Raw genomic sequence first — 22,562 nt, 5'->3', positions numbered from 1 at the left:
TATATCAGTGATTATAAAAAAAACTGCCACCTCATTGAACCTATATTTACAGCCTCCAAGTATCCGATTCTGATAAAATTGTTTTAAAAATTTTCCAACTTCTTCAATAATAATCTACAAAAGTAGAAAATTTCGACTTTAGACAATGATCATATGTTAGAAATTATACCTACATATATATATTCCTGCCTCGTCGAGAGGCAGAAGGAAAATAAAAAGAGAATCTTTGTGGGGATTGTGACGTAGTCGGTGGGAGATGACGCGGTTTAACATCCACAGGGTGGTGAGGAAGGGTGTGTGTGGAGCAATCAGGAGGGGGAAAGGGAGCCCAATGTGTGCGCAGTGCGCCGTGTTGAACGTTGTTTGCGCTGTCAGGTGTCAGTGTCAGTTGGTTCGCCACGGCGACTTGGTGCGCCGTTGATGTGTAACTAACTACACCTCGCTAACATTTTTGGATTTATACTTCATTGGTGGATCATTTAATTCAAATTATAATCACGAAAAAAAAAAAACGTTCTTAACAACAGTCGTACTAAGTGGTTCTTTATAAAGAAAAAGAAGAAAAAAAAACCGTTGCCGGACCTGCCGGCCGGCAGTACACTAATTGTGTGATACACAAAAAAAAAATTTTGGACGAGTGCATGTATCAATTTACGTGACACATTCGCGTCTCTAACAGTGAACGCGACAGTGCAGTTTTTCATTTTATTCTAATTTTTACGTTTTTTGAACTAACGTGCAAGAGTGGCACGTGTGCTACTATTAAATAATCACTTTTTTTTTTTGGAGGACGAATTCAAAATCGCCCATCTGCTTTATCGACCAGTGACACAACTTTCCCACGAGTTTCATAGTGAACACTTCCTAAAAGGAGAAACGTGCGATAACGTAAGTATTAGCTTGCAAAAAAAAAAAAAAAAAATTTCATTCAAACCACAAAAATTTAATTTTAAAGAATTTAAATCGTCTATACCTTTGGAAGAATCGAATTTTTGAATCAAAATTTAATTATAGAAAATATTTTGGTAAATTCCAACATTTGGAAATTTTGTTATCAAATAATTCGAGAGATTAAATAGAGTATTAAGTAAATGAAATTAAAAAAGAAATTGTTTTCGACTTAGATTATGTCTCCGATATCTCCATTTCAAGTTGCAATTTTCAAAGATAAAGAAAAAGTTCATTCGAGGGAAATGACCCGGATACTGAGTTGAATTTTTTCAATTTCTATTTTTTGAAAAAAAGAAAGATTTAAAAAATTTGCTTCTTCCAAATTTCATTTACATGAAAGAGATGATTAGAAAATCTTTGAAAATACAGTTTCATGTAGAAATTTTCACATATACGCCAAGTATTACGTCTGTACAGCGACCGAATAATCATGTTCTTTCTAGAACTTGCGCACGCGTCCCTGAGCTCGTCGTCATTTCTTCGAACCCTTTTCTTTTCTTTTTTGCCGCGCAATTTCTCGAGGGCTTTTTATTTTATTTCAAATTATTATTTTTCCGGTTTCGATAATGACACGCGATAAAAGATGAAATCTCAAATCCCATGATTCTCCACCAGCTGTTCTTTCGATATACACTATCTTCTCGGAAAAGCGTAATTTTCCAAATAGATTTTATTCATGACAATATTTTATTCTTAGATAAAACTTTGTCTCATGTGTGGGAGAAAAATCAAGAAGGGGAACGATTGTGATTTGAATTGCTTATGGGGAGGGGAAGACAGTGATTGGTAAAATTGCAGCTGGTCAGTTACAAGTGACAATGTAGGACTTGGATTTTTTTTTTTATTCTTCAAATTATCTATCTAACAGATTGTTAGTATAATCATTTGTAAAATTTGTATTATATTGAATCTTATTTTAACTTGAATTTCAATTTAATTGATCGTGCTACTACGCCGCTAGGAAACATTCATAAGAGAAAATTACCAAGAGGATAATAGTGTATTTAAGCGGTAACATATGTTAGGCTTCTCTTTCAGATGTTTCAAAAATTTCAACTCTCAATAAACAATTAAGCAAAAAGAATAAAATGAATATTTTTCAAAATTATTTATTGATTGTTATTAGAGGGTAAATTAAAAAATAAAAAATTTCGGAAAAATAAACATCTAAATTTAAAAAAAAAGATGAATTCAGTTAAAATATGAAAATTTCAATTTTAAATTAAATTCAAGGAGAAATTGTTTGCTGATATAATTTATTAATGATTATATCGGAATCAAGTGATCTCTTGGTGTTTCTTGAGAATATCAGACTGACATATGGCGTTCATCTCTTGTTCTCTAATGACATTAATCATTATCGATCGACAGTAAATTAGAAAAGTAATTGAGTCAATTATTAAAGAGGGGAAAAAAAATGAAAGACTTCATTGGAGTTTCTCTAAAAATTTGTCATTTTTTTCCAATTAAAATTGTTTATTGTCTCTCTATCTCAATTATAGTTAAACTCTTTTTTATTATTATTTTTATTATTATGATTATTATTATAATTATGATTATTATTATAATTATTATTATTATTATTTTATTAATTTTGGAATTATATCGATCTTTTGTTACTAAATACTTGAGTTCAATATTAGATTGACGTGATATTTTTATCTATTGACAAATTTTAAATAGATATTGTAGAAAAAAAAGCAATTACTTTGTTCAAAAAAAAAATTATATCAATTTTTTTTCAGTTTTAATGACCCTGTCACTAAAACATATACTCGATCTAGTGACAGTAAGTCGTAATGCATTGATAAAACACTGAATAAACATGTGATAATGCTTATCAATATTAAATCGCGAATTTGTATAATTCTCTTGTTAAGCAAATGGATTTAAATTCCGATGTGAAGGATGTTGGCTCAATGGGATTTTAAATGTCAGATTTCTAAATTCCAGAACAAAGAACTTTAATTAACATTTCGTGTCGTATTGCTCGCTTTTATAATATATATGCAAAAGTTTTATTTTAATCAAATTTTCTATTTTTTTTTTTATTCCAAAATTCTTTCATTTTTCTTCTTTGTTATTTTTCAATCCATAATAGAAAAAATAATAATGTACACACTATATCTGAATCAGTGAAATTTTCACTATAATTTCAAATCAGTGGACGAGTTTTCTTTAATTCCACTGATGAATTAAAGAAAACTCGTCCACTGATTTGAAATCAGTGAAAATTTCACTGATTCAGATTTAGTGTGTAGTTAATAGATTTTTGTAATTTTATAATTAATTCCCGTCTTTTGTAAGTTATGATAATCATTTATTCTTTAAGTTAAGATGTAAAATTCAACCTGAACTGTTTATAAGGGTCATTTGTATTTTACACTTATTTGAAAAGAATAAATTTAGGATAAAAATACTGTATTTTTAAATTTTTCAGTTATTTTTATAGATCTAATTAACTAGCACTTCCTTTTTTTTTGAATTGTAAAAATAAAAAAGAATAAAAATAATTTGAATCACGTGATTTCTTAATATTGAGAAAGAGATAGCTACGGAACTAAAATTGCACTATCTTATCTTTGAAAAAAAAAAGTTGCGGTAATTTATTTTCAAATTACTATTATCATATTATTGCTGAAATATTGAAAAAATTTCTAGTTTCATTTTCATTAAATCAATGTATTTAATGAAAATAAATCTACAGAAAAAAGTAGACAAAAAAAAATATATAAACTTCAATCAAGGACAAATTGTATTTAAAGATTAAAATTTCCAATTTAAAAATTTCTTATTAAGTAATCTGAAGAGAATTATGTATGTATTTTGCTTTATTCAGTTTAGCATATTCGCGAAAAAAAATATCTCTTCTTTTTATAAACTGGCGTCAGTGTTTATTTTTGCATTGAAAAAAAAAAAATTCCGAGGATCGAATGTAGGAAACTTGAGTTTCGAGGAATTTCAGGATTTAGCAGTTTCTCAAGGCTGAAATCACGTTTTTCATAGAATCTTATAATTTGCAACTACTACAACGTAATATGTTCTTATTACTTCATTCATAACAAAGCGAGAGTTATGCGCCGCTCAACTTATAATGAGAATAACTAAATTATTTATTCTCAACTGAATGGATCTTATTTCTTTTATAGTCATTCTGCAAAATATGAGAATTGTATCATTTTATCAGATGCTGCAAAAAAAAAAAAATTATTATCTTGATGCTTTTATATGTAACTAATTTTAAAATTAGAGATATATATTTATTTTGTAAGAAATTCCTTCCACATTATTCATACAACAGTTTTTATCATGTTGTTTTTTAATTAAACTCAAAAAAATTTTATTTCAAACTTCAATTGCGATTAAAATTATTCCGTTCATATTTAGAAATTCTGAGGAAAATGGTTATAATTTTGTAATCGTGTTTCTTTTCTATTTTATTAAAAAAAAAAAGAAAGAAAAGATAAAAGATCCCCTTATGTCGACATAAGTGTTATCCGTAACCATAAATTACGTTCGTAACAACCATCTGTTTAATAGTTAGTCCATCTAGCCATAAATACTGCCAACAGATCTTAACTTGAGAAAATTTCCATTGCATCTTTTTTTTCCCCACTCCATGTATAGAAGTCTTTCTGCGAGAGAGAGAGAGAGAGAGACTCTATTAAACTCTCTATTGATAAATGCAGGGAAATTGCATGGAACTGCATAACTGGAAAAGTAGTTCCGCGTACTTTTATTCAATGGAATGACAAACGGTCCAGCGTCACATTTGTGAAAGTATTTACAAAAGTCCTTGAGAATAATTTTACGAGTTTAGCGACCGACTCATCAAAAATTGACCACTTCAGTCACATCATTCTCATTTATTTATTTTTGCAAATAGTCGCACGTTTACAATTTTTAAATTGCTTGCCATAAAATAATGTCACGCGCTTATTATGAATATTGTTTCTAAAAGATAATTTTTATTTTCATAAAAAATTGCTTATTGTTTATAAAATATAAAGAAATTACTATGATTATCGGTTTAGTTGTAAAGTAAAAATTTTTTTTGCAATTTTGTTAAGTACAAAGAGAAAATCATTTTTTTTTACCTTTTATATAAAACTTTCTAAAGTGTATCAATAAATTACCAAAAGTATTTCCATTTTTATCTGAACTTTTTATATTAATAGCAAATAAGAATAGAAAATAGTTTTCGAAAAAAAATATTTTATCAAAAGTTATAAACAATTAAACATTTTAGTTTTCACCGTGTGGATTAAATTTAATCCTCCGAGAGGTTAAAGGCAGTAGATATATTCTGCGTCTGCGCAGAAGCAAATATTCTGCGCAGACGCAGAATATATCTACTGCAGTTAACCTCTCAGAGGTTTAAATTTATCCACACGGTGAAAACGGCTTCTTAATTGTTTACAAAATTAAAAAATAGAAAAAATTTTCTGCGGGCATATCACAAAGAAAAAAATTAATTATTAATTAAAAATTATTGTAAAAAATTTTCAAAATTTGATGAGAAATTTTTGTTTATTATTTATTTTAAGACTATTAATTACGATAGTTAGATCAGAATTTATTGTTAAACAAGATTCACGTTGACATGTTCATTGTTAAGCGTGTTTCCTGGCTTTTGTATTTATTGGATGAAACAATTGTTATTGTGGATATACAGCAGAGGTCGCTGCAATGAATTGTGTAGGGGAAAAAAACACAATAATAGTGAATTTGTTTGCATTTTTGTGGGCATGTATGTATATACATAACACATAAAGCTTGTATTTGAGATCTGTTTCGTGTTTATTCGACCGTCAAATAAATATGAGTCAGTTTTGTTTGTCAGCCAAGAATATACATACGCGATCAAGCAATTTGGCACGTTAATTTCAAAACTGACTGGATTTTATTTTCATTAAATATTTTTCTCCTCTGTCGATTTATTTCAATTATTCTTGTCATATATGATATATATGTAAAAATATATTTATGTATGTGAATTTTTTTAATTTCTTACTCTCAATATTTTTCATTATTCATAAAATATGTTGACGCAATTTAATTGTTAAATTGGTATTACGTATTGGTTTGTGGTTATCATTTTTTTTTTTTTTTAGGCAATATAACTTGAAAACCGGTCCGCTCGATATAGAACTTCCCACTAGCAATAATCAGGAGAATGTTATAGCGTTTTCTGTGATTACGTTAATTGGATATGTAACAGAATTCAAGGAGATTAGTTATAATTTTGTAGCTCTAGCTCCAGTCTTAATTTAAATACATCGATAAAGAAGTGAAAAAAAATTTTTTTTCAGTTAAATTCTCGCATTTAATTGAAACCGATATTAACCAATGATTTGATAGTCATAATTAACAAGCCTTCAGACTCAAATATCACTTTACGTCTGACTCCCTATCAGAAACCATTTTCATTAAGCCTTCAATTTGTTTTTCTCGACAAATTCTTGATTTCGTATTTTTTTTCGCAATTTCTCGTTTTAATTGTTCTTTTTAAAAACAAATTTTGCAAGAATTAAGAAAAGAAAATTAAATTTTTTTTTTAAGTACCTTAAAAAATATATTTCAATTTATAGAATTTAATGAAAAATATGATTTTAAATAAATATTTTTAATATATCATAATTTTACTTATTTTTTTAATTTAAATAAAGTTACAGTAGATTAATAAATGTTGGAATTTAATGAAAGAAACAAAATCAGTAGTTTAGCCATGAACTCAAATAATGTTCTTTACGTTTGTCATTCACTGACCTGTAACATTCCGCTCAATGATTGTGTGTGACTGGAGTCACTATCTAGAGTAAAGCTTTGAGATATATTTCAATTTTAAATTGTATTATCGTTAAATAAATTTAAATTATTTTTTTTTTTTGCAAAATTTTTATATTTTGTTGATTGTGATGAATAATATTTATTTAACGTATTATTTAATTTTGTTATGATTCGAATATGAAGAATTAAATTATAAAATAACATTTTAATTGAACAAACATTTGTACAGCTCATATCAATTATTAAATCATATAAAATTTGAAGAAATTTTAATTTCTTTATTTTGCGATAAATTTTTACTTATTAAATCGTTTAACTGTTACCAGAAAGGATTTATAACTGTAAATAGAATAAATCAATATTTTTTAAAAGAAAATTTTTAATTATTCAAAATTTACAAAACAAATATAAATCCAATTTAAATGAATACTAATATATAGTTTAGAAAAAAAAATTTAATATTTTTCTTAGAGGGGAATTTTATTTTTGCAAAAATAATTTGCGTAATGTTTGGTAATAATCAACATATGTGAATTGCACCTGTGCAAAAAAAAAAAAAAATGATCGAGCCGGATGTACAACTTATTTCTGAGAAGGTCATTTGTTTTTCCTCATAAGAATTATAATGACGCGCGAAAAAAAAAAAATTTGAAACAATGAGAAAGTGTACTTTCACATTGTGGGGAAATTTTATTTTATGAAGAATATAATAAAGATAATTAATTGATATCAATGAATAAAGAAAGAAAAAATTACCAAAAACAGGAGAAAAAATATTTATATTTTCATTTTATAATATTTAATTTTTCCAATAAAAAAAAATATTTTATGTAATATTTTTTTTTCTGTAATTTGAAATGTTAGAATAACTTTTTTTTTTAAATTCAATAAACTTTTCATTTATCCTTCTTTCATAATTCTTGCAAAATTAGCATTATCAAAATGTTAACATTTATACCATTACTGGACACGGAACTATTTATTCGACTACAATAATTTATCTTTTATTATGTCTATATAGATAACAGCGTTCTAAAGATATTAATTGCTGACATAATATTTTTATTTTTAAATTCTGTTATTTTATTTCAAAAATCTGATTTTTTTCCATTACTTTTACTGCATTTTTCCTTTTTTTGTTTTGCTAAAAAAAACAATTTTCCTTTGTTCAAAGAAATGTTTTTAAAAAATTTGATGTTTTTATCAAATTAGTTTTACTATTAAAAACTAATTCAGTGAGTAAATATAAAATTTTAAAGATATTTTTTAATTGAAAAAAAATAATTAATACAAAACTGAATTTTTTAATCATGTATAAAATTCTTTTAAATTGATATCGATGTGTGTGTGTGTGTTTTTTTTTTAGTGGTGCAAAAGTAGAGGAAAAAAATATCTATTTTTAATATTTTACTTTGTTTACAAACAAGAATAAGTGCGAGACGCGGATTTATAATAAATTTCTTGTTTACGGTCTTCGGTTCGATGCTTTCTGGATTACGTGCGCGGAAACATGCGAGAGAAAAGCGAGGTTACCTTCGGGGACGTTTCAGGTTAGACTAGTGTAATTACCGACACAGAAATTCTTTTACAATTACACTTTTACCAAACATTAATTAATAATTTAATAATTAATTGATAATTATTAAATAATATTAATATTTTTAAAAAAATGGTTTTTATCAGATTCAGTTTCAAAAAAAAAAATATATTGATGCAAATCTTCCTTGAAAAAAAAAGATTATTGATCTGATTTCATCATCACAGAATTTCTGTATCGAATGAATTATGATCGTAAAATATCGAAAATTGAAATGCAAAATACACATTGTTTTAAAAATTTTTAATGTCGGCGATAATGCACGATTTGACATTAATGAACTCATTAATGAGGTAAAATGTTTCTTTTTTTTTGTTTATTTTTTAAAATACTGATGATGATGTTCAGGTCAACAATCTTTATGACATTCGAAAAATAAATTCTATCTCATCTGAGAAAAAAAAAAAAAAAGAAATAAAAAAACATCCTCAATTGAACGAGATTTGCTTTTTTCTGAGTGAGAACCTTTTATAATATGCATTCAACTGATCGTGCGCATGTGGTGAAAGGTCTTGGTACTATCAAGTTGTTTCTTAAGTGAACTCTGTGGCTGTCACACCTACTATATTATTTGCAAGGTTTGCCTCTCCTCTCAACAAAATATCGAGAAATTGCAGTTATATGTATAAAAAAAACAATTTTATAGTTCCCATAGATTTTTTTTAAAATTTTTTATTTTAAATATTTTTAAAAAACTTAGAACGAGAAAACTATTATTATTATTATTATTATTATTATTATTATTATTATTATTATTATTATTAGTATTATTATTATTGTTATTCCTCTTATTATTGTTAACAATCTAAACAAAGTTTTTGTAAATATGTGTTTTTCTAAATTTTTTAAAGCTCTGAAAATAGACTAACATTTTTAAACATCATTTTCAAGTTCATACAATTTTTATTTTTAGATCAAATGGTATTTCTAACAAGAAATTAAAAAGTAAACACAAATAATGTCTTTGTGGTAATTTTAAATTAGATTTATTTTAATTAAATTAAAAATTGCCTATTATAAATATTCACGAAATTAATTTTCTAAACTGAAAATAATAAGAAAAAATTTTATTAATACATTTTTCATTAAAGTGAAAATCTTAAAATTATCTTTAATGTTATTTTAATTATTGAAAAAGAAATGAAAATAATAATCATTGTTTTTCATGTTGATAATTATCATTAAACAAGAAATGACTTGATAACAGAGAGAAAAGAGATAATTTATTAAGTGTTTAAATGGTTTACGTAATTCTCGGCAGATGTATAAACTCAGTTACAGGAAAAATTTATACTCTTTCATTTATAGCAAATGACGTATATTTACGTAGGAGATCAATGGAAAACTTTGTCGCGCATTCAATGTACTTCTTACTTAGTCTATGTTCTAAATTATTATACTTCTATTAATTGTTCAGTTTACATCATATATATATATGTAACATTATTAATAAAGTAGAAAGTCAAGAATTTTCATTTAAAAATTTTAACTTCATTGAGAATATGATTTATACATTTTTCACATTTTTTAATAAATTTCAAATATAATTATTTATTAATATTTGTTATAATAATTTAGAAATATGAAATAAAATAATGTATAACAATGACCTCTTTTTTTTTTACTTGTTACATTTATGAAAATTTAGTTCATAAAGAGGAAAAACTGATTTTTTTTTCAAATGACAAATTGAAAAAAAAAATTATTGTTATACCTTATTTCATTGATGGAAATGCAATATAAATTTAATATCTATGAATATCGACATTACCAACAAAGTTGTATTGTTTGATAAACAAAACGTTTTATCTGCTCTTATTAATCATTTACCATGTTTGCTTCGAGTATAACTGACAAATTTATCGTTTATTATTTCATAGAATAATTTAATACTTGATCTCCTACGAATATGTCAATATTTAGAAGAATAAAAAATTTTAAATTAGTGCACTTAAATATTAAATCTTCAGGAAAATTATAATTTTTTTTTTTAATTACTAAAACCTAGATATTCAAAATATTAAAATACCAGGGGAGAAACATTTTATTATTAACAATAAATAATAATAATAATAATAATAATAATAATAATAAATTAATAATAAAGCATTTCACGAAACGAAATGAAGTTGACTTAAATGATTGTTGCATGATTTTTTACACGAGTAATCTCCGAGTCGTATATATAAAAAAAAAAAGAGAAACCCCTAATCCAACACTTGTAACGATTCTCGTTACGTAAATGTGTAGTTTACACTTGTTTCTCTTCTGCAAGAAATTCGACGAGGTTGCTGAACTGTCAAGTTTGTCGCAGATGTTTTTAAACATCTGAATTAGTTGGCTTCATGTTGATAAAATATTTCGATTACGAAACAAAGATACTTTTTTTTTTAAATTAACGGTTCTGAACTGAAAGACATTTTTTTCAAATCTATTAAATTTCATTGTTTTAAATAATTGTCAATTTCATAATAATTGAATGTTTATTTATAACATTATGTATTAAAAAAACATCCTTCATTAAAGAAAAAAAAGTTTGTTACATAATTAAAAAAAATAAAATAAACCAAAAAACGTGTCGATAATGTAGAAATCTGACTAAAAATGTTGAAATTTGAAAAATAATATAAGGGGCATTTAATTTAGATATTAGATAATGGGATAATACAAAAAAATTTAAAAATATTATTTTCTGTTTGCGAGAATTTTAGTGGAATAGATACTCATATATAGTCTAGTCTCAATGTTAGGAGCGATAGTAAAACTTTGTCAAATAAAATGTATTTTTTTCTGAGATATGACCGTTGGAAGCCTGTAAGGGTTTACCTCGACAAGGTCGGATCATTTCCGGCTACGGCACTGCAACACCTTTGGGGTTTCTCTCTCTCTCTATTTCTCCACTTTTCGACTTGCAGTTTACGATCTTATATTTCACTGTCTAGTGCATAGATTTCTTTTTTTTTTCTGTTATTGCAAAAAGAAAATAAGCTTTCTTGCATCATAGGAAATCTCGTTAAAAAAAAATTCACTTTGATATAACATCAAAAGTTTTTCTAAAATTTTTATTCAATTTTTTAAAATACCGAAAATTTGAATTCAAAAATTCAAAATGTTAACGAATTTTTTTAATTTGTCAACCTCTCTTATTTAGAAGTAAATATATATAGAAGTCGTTTCATGAAAATATGACGTAAGTGTCCCGAATCCATTGACGTGGAATCCACTTTAATTACCTACTACGACGACCAAGCAAAACCTCGACCTTGTCGATTAACAGCGACACTAACGATGCTACTTTTTAACTGTTATATCTAATTCTTTAAACTATCTTATTGCGGTGAGATATTTCGAAATCATCTACGCGTAAAAATGAAAGAACTTTATCTCAAATTTATCCTTTTCATTAATAATCATAAATACTATTTTTTTTTCATAAGAAAAATATTCACTTCTCTAATATAAATAATTTGATAATTGCTTTTATTTTCATTTGATGTTTAGTTTGCATCCTTATGAAAACAACATATATGTATGTAAATTGGATTACACGAGTCGGTAGGATAATCAGATAATATACATTTATTTTGCTTGTGGTCTGATTTTATCAAGGTTCAAACAATTTTCGAAGGTTCATTAATTAAAAAATTTAAATTTTCGCAATTTAGTTTCTAATTTTTAAAAATATCAATAATTACAAGCAGTTTCTTCACAAATATGTTAATTTAAAAAAAAAAGAATCGATAAACATTAAAAAAAAAATTTCTCATTAAAATGCATTTTCTTCTTAATAAATTATTTAAAGTATTTTCATTAACAAATGATAAAATTATATTTCACTTAAATTTTGTTTTATTAAAATTGAAGAGAAATTGAATCAATATTTTTTTAATACAAATTTTGTAATATTATTGGATTTTTTTTTCTTTCTTTTGCATTTCCTCTGCAGATTGATTTCAAATAACATGCTTTATAACTCTAACTGCTTTCTTGAATAATTCCATTAATTTTAACGGATTCACTTAGACCTTTCAAAATACTTTGTTGTGCAAAGATATCGTTGTGCAATTTTACTTTCTAAATTCTTTATTAAAGATACACTTTTGCAACACGTTTCGTTATTGTAGAATTGTTTTGGAAACTGATGTTCATAAACTGGATTTCAATATTTAAAAGAATTTTTATACAATAAATCCTGTTAAAATAATAATTATTTAAATCAATAATTATTAATTTAACTGATTTTGTAATAACGATTTTATAAATGACGTCTATCTAATTTTTAGTATGAAAAATAATACAAAGAACTGATTTTATTAATTAATCTTTTATAAACGCATTTCTTAATACAATGTCAATCTTTTGTGTTTCAAATTTTTGAATTTCAATAATCTTGAAAATTCATATGTGAAGAAGTTTCCTCTCGAAAGAAAAACAATTTAAATAAATCATTCTATTGCGCAAAGATGACCGAATAGTCAAAGCTTATATACTTTTATGACGTGTATTCTTTAAAAAAAAAAACAGAAAAGAAAAAAATGCCATTGTTCTTTTATAAAACTTTAAATTTCCATTTTAACCAAAAATTTAAATACCATTTGCTTGAATATAGTTAAAAACAAACTTTCTTATGAATATTGCAAATAAATATATTTAAATTGATAGAAAAAAAATTTAAGTATAAAATTTTTCATTTCATTTTACTGATTTTGATTCAAATAAAAATATCTTTTTTTTTATAATATTGACATTATTTTAGTTGTTTCATATAGTTTTTAAGATTTTGAAAATGTATTAAAAGAAAAACTGTTTTTTTTCAATGAGAACGTAAATAAAAATTGTCGGAAATGTTGAAGCAGTCATCGCTTGTAACCTTTGATAAAAATTTACATAAAACAGGAAATTGAGTTTATCTGGTTCCTGACTGGAACATTTTACATTTCCGTAACGGTTGTTGCGTAACGTGCTGATGTGACCCGGCTTAGAGAGAGAAAGAGAGATTTCTGGCATTGTAACATGCTGACTAAAATGTCTACTGGCACATATGATAAAAAAAACAATGTCTATCTCTTTGTGTTTCAAATATATATATATATATATATATATACGTTTGGTCCACTGCATCAGGCGCCGTGTCGTATCATATTATAATGCACATAAATATATATATAAAAGAGGTTCAGATATTTCACAGTTGGCGAATGTCTTACCTATACATTTATATATATGCATTTATGACACGACACACTCAGTGATCATGTTGTTACGCACGAATTCCCTTACGTCAGAGCGCACACGAGAAGAAATCACGAGAGTGATACATCACAGCCCTAAAGGCTGTATAAGTAAATAAATTTTATATTTCACCTATTTGATTTTTAAAAAGAACAATTTTTTATTTTTTAACCCTCCTTAAGGATGAATTAGACAAAGAATCAAAAAAGTTAGTTCAACTGTGTATTTTTGTATTTTTAAAGTGATAAATGATTTAAATTTTTAAAAAGCTTTGTTGGAATTTTAAATAATTTAATTTAAAAAATTTCAAACAAATAGAAATATCTTAATCAAAATTAAGTTTTTATACATAGGAAACGATTTAAATAACATAAACTAAAAATATTTTTAGGTTATGTTACTTAAATTGTTTCCTATGTATAAAAACTTAATTTCTATTTATTTAAAATTTCATCGAAGCTTTTTCAAAATTTAAATCGTCTTTTTCTTTAAAAATACAAAAATACACATTTGCTAATAACTATTTTTAATCTTAAGCGAAGCAATATTTGAATATTCAGTTTCAATGAAAATTTAAGCTAAACTTATTAAATTTCATTAAACATTTGTCAATAAAATTAAAATGTGTCATTTTTGTTAATATTTTTTTTTTTACATTGTATATACTTAAGGCAATTATATTTTAGCACTTGTTTTAACAATAGCTACATGGGAAGTTCATGAAAAAATAAAAAGCGCAAAATAAACGAAAGAATTTGTTTTGTCTCAATGTTGGCACTCTCTTTTGTTGAAGGTCATCGACTTTACGAACCGTGCACACAATAATAAACCTTTAAACACCCTAACAATTTGCATTCCATGAATAGTGTTGAATATATTATCGATTAAAAATCTAAACTGCAGAAATTACATAAAGATAGAGTAAAAATATTATAATCACTCTATTATTTATTGTATTCCTGTAACATATAGGTAAATACTAAAATAATAACTGATACTTGATAGCCAGTCAAATAATCGATTCTGTTCACTAATACAAATGAAAATAATATGACAACATTTCATTTTATAAATTATAAATTTACAAAGATATTATATTTATAGTTTTAAAATGAAATGTTGTCAAAATTATTTTCATTTGTATTAGTAAACAAAATCGATTATTATTTGACTGACTGTCAGGGTAAATGTCAATTGTTGGATTATTATTGGTCACGAACTGAGAGAAAATTTTACTTTTTTTGTTAAAAAAAAGAATCAAATTATTGACGATGCAAGTAATAGATCCTTTTTAGTGATCTTATGATTCATGGATCCTTTTTGAACATCTGACTCAGTCGTGTATATATATATAAAAGTTTCAGCTGACTTGGATCAAGAAAAAAAAATATACGTTAAGCGCGCACCGTGTCTGACTAAAAATGGATTGGACTACTTTATGCTGCTATACATGCATAAAAATAATGTTATGCACGTATGGTACATAACTTGACGAAAAAAAAAAAAGTTGAATATGCAATAAAAGTTTGCTAAGCATTTTCGTAAATTATAAGCAACTTTTTTTTTTTCTTAGCGATTGCACAGTTTTATCAAAGAACATAAGTGAATGCCTAATGTAAAATATCTATTGTAACTTGAAATATGAATATTCATAAATATTACGTCAAATAGAAGTTTTTAAATTATTACAAATATTACTTACTAAATAAAAATATATCTCTTTAAGTCATTATTTAATTACATTTTATAAAATATTTATGAAATAATTGTTAAAATTTTGCCAATATTTTTGTGAAATAAAAAAATTTAGTTCGATTTTTGTTTTATGCTTTTGAAAAGACACCTAAATAAGCTTTTTAATAATATCCATCAAGATTTAGAAGTGCTATGACGTCACAAGAAGCCTTACAATTATGTGAGATAAGTTTATAAACTATTTAGGAAGCCTCTTTATTATAATAAAAAAACTTTGTAATTTTTAGCAAATCTATGAAGAGTTTTTTAAAACTTTGCTTTTCAAAATATATCTTGTAAAAAGAAGATTTGTAAAATACTAATAATAATAATAATAATAATAATAATAAGTAATTATAGTATAAGTATTATATATAACAATGGAAGGAAATTTTTAATTTTAGACTAATGCAAAAAGAAGTTTAATCAATAAAAGTTAATCGCAATGTTTTAGAATGAAATTTAAATTTAAAAGATGTTTTAATGAACAATTTCAGGAAAATAGCTTTGAAAATAATTGAGACATTTTCATCGCAATAGAATTTTTCAGTGTAGTAAATTCTACTTCGCTCAACAGACAATTAGAAGTTAAAAAGAGGTAAAGACGTGCCACTTATTTCCTACTAAGCAAAAGAAGATTCTTCTACGTAGAAAAATTTACTGCAGTTTAAACTGTCTATTCAGTTCTCTATATCACGCAAGAAAAATAAAAGTCTATTGGTCTTCCTTCTTCTTCTTTTTTTTTTTTTTTTTTTTTTATTCTGTCGTAAATGTTAAACTCGTCCCGATTGACGCTAAATTACATTCTGTAAGTTTCAGTTTATTTTAATCAAAGATTAAACTAATAATTTTGCTGTGGTGGTGAATTTTTTTTACTGTAAACTTATTTGCTGTTTCTATATTAATATTTGCTGGTGTCAGGAAAAAAATTCGCTTCAACTTAAAGACTTCTATTCTTCTTTAAAATAAAATTCTCCTACTATGTGCAAATAAAATATTTGACTCGCACTGAAGAAAGAGACCTAAGAAGGAAAAGTATTATAGGTTATGTTTTACTTTGATTAAAAGTTAATTTTTATTTATATAAAATCAAAATTAGTTTTTGTAACTATTTAAACATCAATGATTTATATTGAGAGTTGATATATTTTCAGTTAAAAATTTCAAAATATAAACTATAATATTTTTGCTTCCTCTCTTTCTTCAGTGTTTGTAAGATTCCTGAAACGTCGCGTCATACGTTTGGAGTCGACCTTAAGATCGGTTTGCAATTGGCGGTAAATAACGAACGTTATATTTGAAAATGAAAGGATGGTGTTCTCAAGTAATATCTCGCAGTTTGGCGAAAACAGGAGGCAAGATGCACGTGCTTTAAACCACGACGGAGTTGAGGGCAACGACCGTTAACTGCACAACTAGGACGTCCTTCTCTCGCGTGTATACACGACGTTCCAGCTGGCGTACGACGACCCCTTTTTCCACTCTCGGTGTAACACTCACTTACCACTGACTCTTTCGCTCCATTGTATATATATATACAACGAGTTTTATCCGCGAGTTTCGAATACGAACGCGTCTAGCATTCCGTTTCTATCCGGATTTATTGCAATTGCCCCGCATCAATATTGTTTTTACTAAGGCCGACACAGTCGAGAGTGTTCCGAGAGAGACCCCCCCCCCGCGTCGTTGTCGTCGTCACTTCCGAAACACAAATCCCATACACTCCTTGCTTTCGATTCGACGACCAACTTTGGCGTGAAACGACATTTTTACTCGCTTCACTCCCCAGTTGGTCTCTCACTCATATATATCTTTAACTATAAAAAACCATAAAAAAAAAAACAGTTGAAATAAAAGCATTTCGCACTACTATATTTACGGTCTATTTTTATTCACAAGAACATAATTTTAGAATAAAAAAACATCGCACTATAAGGAAATTATTATTAAATGCAACAGAAATATAGCGAATTGAAATTTATATATAGAAAGAGATAAACATTAACCAATTGCAAATAAGAAAGTATCAATAAAAGAGATATCATTCACAGTAAAATTGTCTTCTACAGACATAATTTGTTTCAGAGGCAAATAAAAATTTATTTGTATTTGGACCAATTTGCGTCAATATTTGAAACAAATAGTTATTTAACTCTGCGACAAATTTATATGAGGCATTAAAAATTTCGCTCCATGTTTAATTTAATTCAAATAAATTATATTTTATTCAAAAAGAAAAAAATTACTCTCTCATCCCTATCTATTTTTTTAAATGAGCAAATATTTTACAGATTTATTAATCTCATTATAGAATATATATATATATATTAATTCACCAAAATATACTATACGTAAATAATAAATAAAAGAAGAATTTTATGTAATTTGGTATTTTTCCTGATCAATATAAAAACATAATTATTTTTTTTTTAAACTATTTACTTATTTCTCAATTGTTTTCTTTCCTTGAAATATACAAAAATATTTATAACTTTAAAGTATAAAATAAGCAGTGTACATTAAAAAATGTAAATTATTTTTAAAAAGAATAATAACAAAAAGAAATGGAAAAATAACTAACAAAGAAAATACAGATGTTTTATAAAAAAAAAATAACAAATGAATATTTTTAAATGATTCCGCGAAATATGTTTCCTCATTATTATATTGTCTCTATTCAGTAAGTAGAAGTTCAAATATTTCCTTAAATATCCGACACATTCTCAATATTAACTGCAATTAGCAATGTCGATAATTAAAGTCAATAAAATTGTTAAATTTTTTTTTAACCAATATTTTTAAATTATCTCTACAATACTCCAAGTGTCTAGTGAAATCCCGGATTTATTTTTTGAATGATTAACAATACTATTAAAATATTAATAGGTTAGTAAGAAACATATAATTATTCTTTTTATCTGAAACTTTATAACTTTTTCAAAGCGTTTATTAAATTAGCAATTTGAGAATACTTTCAGTTGGAAAAAACATATAATTTTTATGAATATTAATAAATAGCAATATAACTTATAAAAGGTAAAGAGCGTCGAGAGAAAATGGACAAAAATTTTATATTCATAATGAAGAAACAAATCCGTAAACGGTATGGAAATAATTTTAAGAGGATCATTACTGAGAGAATTTTACAGAAAGATTAAAATTACTTTATAAATAAAAAACTTCATTTTAAGTAAGACAGACTTATTCTAGGTTGAATACTTTTTACGGTTTATAAATGAGGTTTAATAATATATAAATTAAATTATTTGTAATTTAAAACAAAAAAATTTTTTTCACGATTTTGGATTCAACAAAATTTTATAAAATCACTGCAAAAAAAATATTTCCTCAAGTGCTAAGAATTTTATTTTAAAAAAATGTTCATGTTTTAAAGCAGAAGAAAATTAAAAATTTTTAAATGTTAAATAATTATTGTTTTTATGACTCTCTTGATTAAAAAAAATGGTTCAAGTAAAAATCATGTTTTTCAATAGTGAAAAATAATGTTCCGGATGCGAAATCAAAAAAGTAGGACAAGGAATTACGACGTTCGTCGTGAAGTCGACAATGTAATGCAACCGTTCTTTGATACTGCGAATATAATAGAAATAGAGAAATAGAAAGAGAGAGAGAGAGACCTTTTTAATTCTTTAACAAATCAATGTGTCATTAATTTTTAAATCTCCTATTCTTTGCGCGTGCGCAATTCCATCACTCGCGCGCGTCTATAGATTTAAACACCGCAACGGCCATCATTCTGAAGCCATTAATCAGAAAGCAAGTTGTAGCGATTTTCCGCGCGTCCTCAACTCAAATATAGGTCGTCTACCATCGCGATGCACTGGTTCTACATTTCTCAGCTCGGAGGAGAAAAAAAAAAAAGCGAAACTCTCATTCGTTCCTCCTCTGTAATCGCAACTCAGCTTGAGTCATCGCTTTTTATGCCATTAACTGCCTCATTCATTAAAGTTTTTCTTCTTTTTCTACTATATATTATTTTCAGGCGATTTTGTTTGATTTTTAAAAAATTAATTATCTTTGACTAATTAAACTGCACTGATTTGTTTATTAAATTAATTAGTAAACGTTTTCACTAATTTTTTAGTCAAAAACTACTTATTTATAGTAAAAACTATACTAATTCATTTATTGAAGTTTACTAATTAAAATGGTAGCTTTACTAAATAAATTAGTAGTTTTCTACCAACAATTAGTCAAAACGGTTATACTAATTAATTTAATGAAGGAATCGGCATTAATCAAAAAGTAATTTAGAGAGTAGACCATTTAGAATTTTAAAAATCTGCTAAATTCTATTATTAATTTTTATTTTGCGCAATAGTGATTTCTAAAAAAAAAAAAAAAAAATTCCGTCTTATTGTCTTTCCTTTCACAGAAAACATCTTAATTCTATTTTCGTCAAAGCGTAGGGTTGCTTTAGTGGCAAATAATTTAATTTATCCCGAAAAAGTCGAGTAACCTTATTATGTTAAATTGTGAGAGTTTCCATGGAAACCGATCGTGAATCTTGTCGAAATTCAAACGAAAATCGAATTCCAGATAATGAATGGCATTTACTCACTACATGCATAGAATAGGGTTTGAGAAAATATTTAAAGAATAACGAGTATTATTATTATTTGTAGTCTTGTGTTCGTGCCTGTTTTGAAAACTTATTTCAGGATTTTTTTTAAAATCAATTTTACGTCCTTTAGTATTGTATATTTTACTTGAATGTGTTTTTGAAATAAGAGCTAACAAAAAGGAAAAATGTGGGGCCCCTCCAGTGAAACCCAAACAAGCTACTGGGGAGAAAAAAAATTGCGCAACAGCTTTATTAATCTCTCCAATAAATTACGAAAGAAAAAATGAAATTTTAAGATTAAATTAAATTGAATTTTTAATTCTATTAAAAGGCATCTGTTTCAGGGTTACTGTAAATAATAACTTAATTTTTCTATTTCAATTTAAATTCTATTAAAAATTAATAGATAATGTAAAAATAACATTGATTCGTTCTCAGATTAAAATATATCCTAGTCTTAGAAAATATCGAATTTAAAAAATAAACTCACTTGTAATCCGAACTAATTTAAAAAGATACATTTCTTTCTAATGACTATAAATAAGACATTGGATTTTCATTCAATCGATAAAAATAACTCAAGGAAACAAAAAAACTAACTTAGTACATATATTATATTTTCAATCAATAGTAATGGTTTACCGCGAATTGATTAAAAGCCTATATATACATACATATATGGGAGATGATTTTTTTTTAAATGCGGTTTTAAAAAGTCACCGAAGTTTAAGTTAATCTTTTGTTTATGCGCAATCGTCAGGTATCTGAACTTGGAGCTCTTGAGGCTGTGGATAGTCAAGGTCGAAAAAAAAACGCCGTGTCTGACCATGAGCTTCTTAACCTACTCAAAGGAAGGTTGTACAATTCTTCCAACGGGAAAGTACATTGCGTGTTGTTAAAGGATGAAAATCAACTAACAGTCAACCATACAATTTTCTTATCTTCCTCTCGCACAGTGAAAAACAAAATGATTTCATTGACTTATTTTATTCCCCGCAAAACATATATCATGTCTACTTTATTGGATAATAAGCACGATACTTTACCAATCAAACATAGGAGTTTTGAAATTATCAAAGAGGCGAATTTTTTTTTTAATTTTTCATTAAAAACGATTAATGCCTATTTAGCAGAATTGTTATTTAATAAAATTTCTACTCAGCGAATTTTTAAATACATTTCCATATTTCAATAATCATCCAACGGGTGAATTTGTCACGATGACTGTTATATTATATGTTTATTGTTGAAGTTATATAAAGATTACCCTTGTTTACAGAATCGTAATAATTTCATAACAGCGTAAAAATTGACACACACCGGAATCGAGAACAAAAGTCAATTGTGAAAACAACCAATTTCGATAAATTCATATGTTATGATCCATAACTTATACCCCTTTTTCCCCACAACACGTTTCCGATTTAATCTTTACAGTTATTGGGTCAGAAAGTTGTAAAGGTCAACTGAAATAAGAAGAAGTACTTTCATATAATACGTGTCTATAAGCGTTTTTTTTTCTCGAAAAAAAAAGGAAATTGCTTTTCCTGTCTTTCAATGAAAACTAGGTTATCTGTAAAACCGTTTAATCGCTAATTGTGAACAATTGTGGGCTTCATAAAAAAAAAAAGCAAAAACTTTGAATTTTACTAAAATGTTAAATTGCTACACTGAAAGACATTTTATTTCAAAAATTAATGTAAATGTATTTCGAAGTAGGAAAAACTGTTTTTATACTATTTAGTCATATGAAACTTACTCGTTTCTAACAGAATAATACCAAAAATTAATATTTATTTTCAGTATTTTTTGGCCAGACACTAGTACGTTTTATAAGACTAGAACAAAAAACAGTTTTCCCTATTTTGAAATACATTATATTAATTTTTTTAAATGAAGTTTTTCACTGAAACTTTTCACATTTATAAAATTATAGATCTAATATATAAGCGATATAAAATTGGTAAAATTTGTTTGCGTTGATTTTAAAATATTTATATTCAGTGACGATTTTTGAAAATTTAAAATTAGAAGTGCGAAAACAAGTCTTAAGTTTCTGAATTCAAATTCAATTTAAAAAAAAACATGTTCCAAATTGGATATCAAGATCAGTTGGAGTAAAAAAAAAATATTTATCCTTTTAATAGTTACTCTAAATGTTATTTTAATACAATAACAATCGTATCCTTTTATAATAAGGTCTAACGCATAACGCATAACGCATAACGCATTTACGTGATAATCGTTAAATTTCAAAAAATCCTTTTCCAGGAAAACATTCTTTCAAAAAAAAATTATTTTTCACTTATTTCTAAGTTAGTTTCCAGTTAGTTTCCTGTTAGTTTCCTGTTAGTATGTTTTGAGAAAAGTATTTTTTACTTTAAAAAAATGTAGTCAATGAAATAAATGAGTAAGAAATTATTGAGTTAGTTTTTCAAATAATTTTCCTTTTCCAGGAAAACATTCTTTCGAAAAAAAATTATTTTTCACTTATTTCTAAGTTAGTTTCCAGTTAGTATGATATGAGAAAAGTATTTTTTACTAAAAGAAAATTGTAGTCAATGAAATAAATGAAAAAGAAATTATTGAGTTAGTATCTATAATTTTTTTCCTTTTCCAGGAAAACATTCTTTCAAAAAAAAATTATTTTTCACTTATTTCTAAGTTAGTTTC

At 25.8% G+C, this 22,562-nt stretch overlaps 1 protein-coding gene across 1 annotated transcript in view; it reads left to right on the top strand.

The window, feature by feature from the left end:
• The first annotated feature begins 365 nt into the window (after positions 1–365).
• The window catches only part of LOC127287768 (terminal nucleotidyltransferase 5C), a 36,034-nt gene continuing 13,837 nt past the window's right edge, over positions 366–22,562 (top strand). Inside the window, exon 1 of the mRNA XM_051314877.1 lies at positions 366–888. The gene's annotated coding sequence lies outside the window, so the exon portion shown is untranslated. The remainder of the gene's footprint in view (positions 889–22,562) is intronic.

Source organism: Leptopilina boulardi, unplaced genomic scaffold (genome assembly GCF_019393585.1).
Source record: "Leptopilina boulardi isolate dan_hultmark-lab unplaced genomic scaffold, ZJU_Lbou_2.1 LbouV2_372, whole genome shotgun sequence".
Lineage (NCBI taxonomy): Eukaryota > Metazoa > Arthropoda > Insecta > Hymenoptera > Figitidae > Leptopilina > Leptopilina boulardi.
This window is presented reverse-complemented; position numbering and strand designations above follow the sequence as displayed.